The sequence below is a fragment of the Glycine soja genome, chromosome 1 (genome assembly GCF_004193775.1).
Source record: "Glycine soja cultivar W05 chromosome 1, ASM419377v2, whole genome shotgun sequence".
In the NCBI taxonomy this organism is placed as follows: Eukaryota; Viridiplantae; Streptophyta; class Magnoliopsida; order Fabales; family Fabaceae; genus Glycine; species Glycine soja.
This window is the reverse complement of record NC_041002.1, coordinates 26,167,195-26,174,021: the sequence shown is the minus strand read 5'-3', so window position 1 is coordinate 26,174,021 and position 6,827 is coordinate 26,167,195. Positions and strand designations below refer to the sequence as shown.

Genomic DNA, 6,827 nt, shown 5'->3' with positions numbered 1-6,827 from the left:
GATGAGATTAATGATAAGATTGACCTTGTGATGCGTTGGATCAATCATCCAGTAAATAGTTCATTGAGAGGTCAATACCTACTGCTAGGGGATTATAAATTTATCCCATTAAGCAAATTTAAACTATATGATTGTCTCTTTTTTAGTCATATTCTCTTAAAAGTCCCCTAGAAAGTGGATAAAAATCCTCTCAAGAGTAATTAAAGGTTTCTATCATCAAGCCACACGCCTCTGGGGATGAATGCGAATACAAGTTTGTCTTCAATAACATTTTACATTTTATCGCTATACTCACATGCTATAATGTGTATCTATATGCGATTGCTTTATAATTCTTCATCAATTAACCCAAATATGAAATTGAATTTATGAAATTCATTAACCCAAATATGTCTTAAACACACTGTCAGACAAGTAGACAAGCGGACATATAGGATGTCCTAGAAATTTTTCTCATAAATCTCTAATATTTTTTAGAAAATTATCCTAACTATATTTTGTTCTACAAAACATGATTTTAAGTTCAACAAATATTTTATAATTATTTGATACTTATTCTCACGTTTGTCACAAATATTCACTACTAAAAAGAATGTTTTCAACACTTCAATTTTAACATCGATTTTTTACAAAACTGATGTTAACGAAAAGGTGATGACATTTTTGTAAATAAATTGATTTTGTTAACATCGATTTTTGAAAAAATCAATGTTAATGTGACAATGTTAACATTTATTTTTGAAAAAATTAATGTTAACACGACGATGTTAATATCGGTTTTTCAAAAGCCCATATTAATCAATTTTTTGAAAAAATCATGTTAACATCAATTTTTCAAAACTAATATTAACATCGGTTTTTTAATACGGATAATTTTACTAATTTCATCTGCACGAATGGTTACCATGAAAATTTCTTAATTTTATTTTTTTAGAAGAAAAAAATAATGCCTATACTCTATTTTATAATAGAAAGACTAATCAGTTATTTTTTCTTTCATCGTCCCAAACATGCCAATATTAGCACTGACAGTACGTAAATGTAACTCGTTGTTCAAGCAACTCTTTAGAGTTCCTAGAGCTCCCTGTAAGGCTTGTTGTAAAATCCGTTGTCGGACTTGAAAGATGTTGGATCAGTTTCGTGTAAAAATGAATGTTGTGTTTTTTCCATGGCGGTTCTCACTCTCATTGTCAGTGTCATCTCACTGTCGCTCTCACTTTCTCACTCTCCATGGCGGTTCAACTCCTCACTCTCACTCTACTCGTTGTCACTGTGGTCTCGGTCTCACTGTCGGTATTGCGACGATAGCGCTGTTGGGATTCAAGGCCTCACAGATCCATCGCGTTGGTTCCTGCCAGGATTCGAGGCTGCGACGTCGTCATCGTTTCCAGAGCTGGACTACGGGATCCGACAGCTAGACCACGCCATTCTCTTTCTCCATCTCCCATTCTCACCGATCCGCTGCAAACAACCTCTTCGCTCCCACTCCCACAAGGTCAAAACCAAAAACCCTAATAATTAAACTCCCTCGCATCACGATCCCACACATTGCATTGTTATTCTCTGATTCCGTCAATTTCGTTTAATTTTCCCAAAAAATAAATGTTTAAAATGTTGTGTTTGATTCCGATCCTAAGGACGTGAAACTGTGAAAGGATTATTGTTAGATTTTGAACCGTTCTGCGTAACTGAAGTCAACTATTTGTCATTCTTTGATCTGTTATTTTATCACAGCCTAGAAGACGTATACGCAATTCTTAGAGTTTTTCAGATTCTCGGAATCGAAGAGAAGAATAATCCTGTGAGCGAGGACACTTGTCAGAAAGTGGTTGAAAATCTAGCCTCGTCTTCTCCTCTCAAGGATTTGTTCTATACCTTGTTAAGGCCATTTTAAAATGCAATGTCAATGGAAACGTTTTCAAGGTACTTTTCTATTATTATTTTTGTTATGCTTGCAGTTTGAGTGTCGTTACTTATGAAAGTTTTGTTTGTGTGCTGAAAATTGATGCTAGTGTTTATTTATTTTTTTATTTTGATATAGGATATTGCTTTGCTTGATGGTGGAGACTAGGGTGGCATGTCTAAGTGATTGGAAAATAAATATTGAGCATAGGATATGCACTCTTTGAACATGTTTAAAAAAAAAAATAAAAAATTAAAATGCATTGTGGTCGTACTCAAACAGCCGACCTCCATTTGCCGCCGCCCGAGACGATTTCTGGCACTTGTGTATAGGTTCGAGCTTAGGGATTTTAGGCCATGGGGGAAGGTTTTCCGATGACAAAAACCAAGCTGCAAGGGAAGGTCACGCTTGACCATGAGTGGTGCCGACGATGCCGGCAAAACAACAGAGAAGATGAAAGGAAGGAGGACAATGCATTTTAATTTTTTATTAATTTATTTCTGTGTAAACATGTCTACGGTAGTCTCTAATTATCTTACTCGTTAATTTTAAAGAATACATATCCTACGCTCAATATTTGTTTTCCAATCACTTACACATGGTGGAAAAGATGTTTTACTTTCCCACCCTAGTCTCCACCTTGATTGATATATACTATTCAATTGAAGGTTTGGTTCTTATAAAGGTAATTCTCTAGCCGCTACTGTACTCTGTGATAATAGTTGTTCATCATTTAGTTTTTAGGCCAGGTTGTTCTCACTTAATCTCTATATTTTTTGTTGTATAATTTTGGTATATTTTCTTTTTTAAATTTGGGTTCCTTGTTTAAAATGGGATTTCCTTCATTTATTAGGGATTGTTGTTCAAACGGTTTTTGTTTGTTCCAGGTAATAAGTGTTCCTAGATTCTCTCTATGTGTTGACTCGTAATTGATATCAAAGCTTTTCTTTGGCATTTGATGCTTTCTTGTGGACCATGGTAACCTTATTTGACTTTGTCTGTGCATATACCTTATTACCTTGGAGCTCTTTACACTTGACCTATCTTCAACTTCGCCTATTGATTGGTGACTATCTATTCATTTCTGCTGGTTTTGTTCCATTGCTGTGTTTTTCTCTTATCATATGAAACTTTTAATCAAGCAGCATAGGAGTAGGTGCCGAAAGCAAAGTATTGACTTCTAAATTGTTGTTTATGTAAAATGTATGTATGTATGTCCATTAGTGACTTTGCTAAGTCATGCATAGGTCGAGCATATGGATGTCGAAACCAATGTATGTATGTCCATAGGCATATGATGTTGCTATGTTAACTAAATGTTTTTAAACCAAATTATTGGTGATAATTGCTATTAAGACAAAGTTCAATGAAAATAACTCAATAAACAATTTCTGATATTGTATCAAGAAGAGTCCTGATATTCTATTATAGGTCGAGCATATGGATGTCGAAATCAATGTATGTATGTCCATAGGCATATGATGTTGCTATGTTAACTAAATGTTTTTAAACCAAATTATTGATGATAATTGCTATTAAGACAAAGTTCAATGAAAATAACTCAATAAACAATTTCTGATATTGTATCAAGAAGAGTCTGATATTCTATTTCTCTATTAAGAGATTTGATTTACAATATTAAATATATTTATCTATTTATTGGTACAAATTGCAGGAAATGCCAACTCTTGTTGCAGATGGTAATGATGCACTCACTGGTCACATAATCTCAACCACAATTTCAGGCAAAAATGGCGAACCTAAACAAGTGCAGCGTGTTCTAACCTTTCTTTACTTCCAATTTTTATTAAAAAAAAATCATTTTGTACTATATATACATATTTACTTCCTTTTTGAAACTAACAGGAACTACATTGTGGTTTTGGGTAGTAAACCTTTTAATTATGGATCCATCCAAAAATATAATATTGGTAGTCAGCTAGAAGTTGGCAAATTTCCTCTATGCTTATCTAATCTAATTGCTTTTTTTTTTTTTAATTTAATTTTGTTCTCCCCCTTCCATTGATTGATTGTTCTTGGTTCCCCATTTTTGGCCTTAAAAGGTACAGTTTTGAAGACTTTTGAATAAAATTGAATGCTTAAGATTGATGATGACATCCACGGGTTTCAATTTCTTTTATTCTTCATAAATTGGTGCTCTAATGCCACTTGCAGACCATCAGTTACATGGCCGAACGTGTTGTTGGCTCTGGATCATTCGGAATTGTTTTCCAGGTAAGGATAAGTGAAGTAATTACCTCATTAGGTGATAACTGTTCCTACTTTGCTTTCTCTGTTGTCAAGTCTCTCATATTGCTTCACACCCTTGGGTTATGTTCCTTTTTGACTTGAAACAAAGGCGAAGTGCTTGGAGATTGGCGAGGCCGTGACTATAAAGAAGGCTTGCAGGACAGGCAATACTAAAATCATGAACTGCAGTTTATGCACGTGATGGATCACCCAAATATAATTTCCCTGAGTAACTATTTCTTCTCTACAACAAGTAGAGATGAACTTTTTTCTGAACTTGGTGATGGAATATGTCCCTGAGACGATCTTCCGTGTTATAAAGCACTACAGTAGCATGAAACAGAGAATTCCCCTAATCTATGTGAAATTATATACATATCAAGTATGAGGTTTTCTCTGTTTGCAATTTGGTTTGATGTGTTGTTCTTGTTCCTCACTTTTTCTTTTGAAATTTTATAATGATTGAGTTTGGGATGTGATGTCTAGATCTTTAGGGGACTGGCGTATATCCATACTGCACCAGGAATCTACCATAGACATGTGAAGCCTCAAAATCTTTTGGTAAGTTATTAGTTTGCTATTTTTCCATAAGGAGTAGCATTTATTTATTCTAAACCTATTTTCCATTTGTTCTGTAGATTGATCGACTCATACACCAAGTCAAGCTCTGCGATTTTGGGAGTGCAAAAGTTCTGGTATGTTGGTATTCTTCCTGTGCATTTCACTACTTTATACATGTATGCTACCATGTTAACGGTGGATGTGGACTATTAATGTCATATGCTACCTACCCCAGAATCATAGAATTCGAAAAGCTCTTTTAAGATTTGTTCGCAAGTGCAATTTTAATTTTGTATGTGATAATTGACATTTCAGTAAATGGCCACTAATGTTGCTATTAATCTAGACCTCAACTCAATAATTTTTCAATATATAGATGAAAGGTCATTGGTTGGGGTCACATGCTAATTTGCTTTTAGTGATTTGCTCATAAGGTGGAGGCTGAATCAAATTATTGGTAAAGGGTAACTTTGATTTCAACTTTAAGATAATTGATGTTTAATTTTCCTTTTGGTTACTTTGCATATTCATTGACAGTTCAATGGTATATGTTTCTTTTTTTCTTCATTTGTCTAACGACATCATGTTTATATATATATATATATATATATATATATATATATATATATATATATATATATTTGCACTGCCTGGATACTGTTTGCATCGGGTTAATTAATAAAACAAACAGTATATTAAAAAAATGTATAAATAACATCAATTATAAAAGAATCGATGTTGTATATGTAGTTTTTGCATTTTTTATATTTTTTATCATACGACATCGGTTTTCGTAAAAATTGATGTTGTATAGTGAATTTCAACATCAATTTTTATAACTGATGTTAGATGTCAATTTTCTAGTAGTGATTAATAATTATGCATAATCTTCATTTTAATAGTTATTTTAGAATTTTATCTACAATCTACACTTTTTAATTATATAGATCATAAAGTATTAGTCATAATATGAGAGTAGTTAGTCCTATCAAGACCTGGGTTATGGACTTGACATTCTTTTGTTGTGTTCGTATACTCATTGTTGATAGACAAGAATATAGGATACTTTGTATGTTCTTATGTTCTCTGTTGAGAAACAGAAGTATAAGATAAGTTAAAATGACACGTGTAGATTTCAAGACTTACAAAGGAAGGCGTGCATGTTTGGGTAGGTTCTAGCTAAGGAAGGACTTGGTACTTAATAGTTCATTGTAGATTGGTGTGAGGGTACGCCCAAGTTATATATACATAAGATTATGAATATCATGGATCAAGATAAATTTAGTTCATCTATGGCAGATAAAGGTTTTTGGCATGAGTTAAGGCGTATGTGCTCCAAGACACTTCCAAAATAAGAAGTATGGATCCATAGAGTCAAGGATTAAAACTGTATAACTAGACAAGTCTTAGCCCCCATAGAGTCTTGTCAATCTTATGATTAACGGTAGGATGCCCTACTATCAATGTATAAATAAGTGTGAAACCAGTATTCCTCCCTAGTTTCTTTCTCTTTCTTTTTTTATGTATGTGCTTGTTGATGCATACACGAAGATGATGGTCATGCCCAATGATCAAATCCGTTTGTTGTTGCAGATATTTTGAAGATTGTAGAGATTGGTGTGAAGATACGTGAGTCAGTGGTCAATTTTACTTATGTATATGTTTGGATTAGGGTAGAATTATGTATTGCTCTAACTAGGTTATTTGATGTATAGGTTGGGAGTAGCTAGTACATAATTTCTCTGTATTTGTTAAACTTTGTCTTCATTCTAATATCATGAACTAATGTTTAATTAAAAGAGGATTACGATTCTTTGTATGATACTTTATGCTTTTACATCATTGTTAATCCAACATTTTTCAATAAGCTTAATAAATATTTCATTTAATCGCAAAAAATTTACCCTCATTTTTATAATGACTAAAACAAATAAAAACATTAGTGTGGGTTGTGTCTAGTATAACAGGGTGTTACACTAGGTCTGAGGTTGCATTATCTGCTTGTGAAGTAGAAACCAGCCCTCTTGAACCTACTTTGGAGGAGAGTATTAGGACTCAATGTTAGGCCCAAGCTGATGGTGGCAAGCACAATTAAGGGACGACACTACGGGAC

At 33.5% G+C, this 6,827-nt stretch overlaps 1 pseudogene across 1 annotated transcript; it reads left to right on the top strand.

The window, feature by feature from the left end:
• Positions 1-871: 871 nt before the first annotated feature.
• Positions 872-6,556, top strand: LOC114413905 (annotated as a pseudogene). The gene is made up of 9 exons (XR_003667050.1): positions 872-1,495; positions 1,735-1,923; positions 2,042-2,588; positions 3,579-3,671; positions 4,079-4,138; positions 4,263-4,535; positions 4,640-4,714; positions 4,792-4,848; positions 6,308-6,556. The product of XR_003667050.1 is annotated as a shaggy-related protein kinase iota-like (transcript).
• The last annotated feature ends 271 nt before the right edge of the window (positions 6,557-6,827 follow it).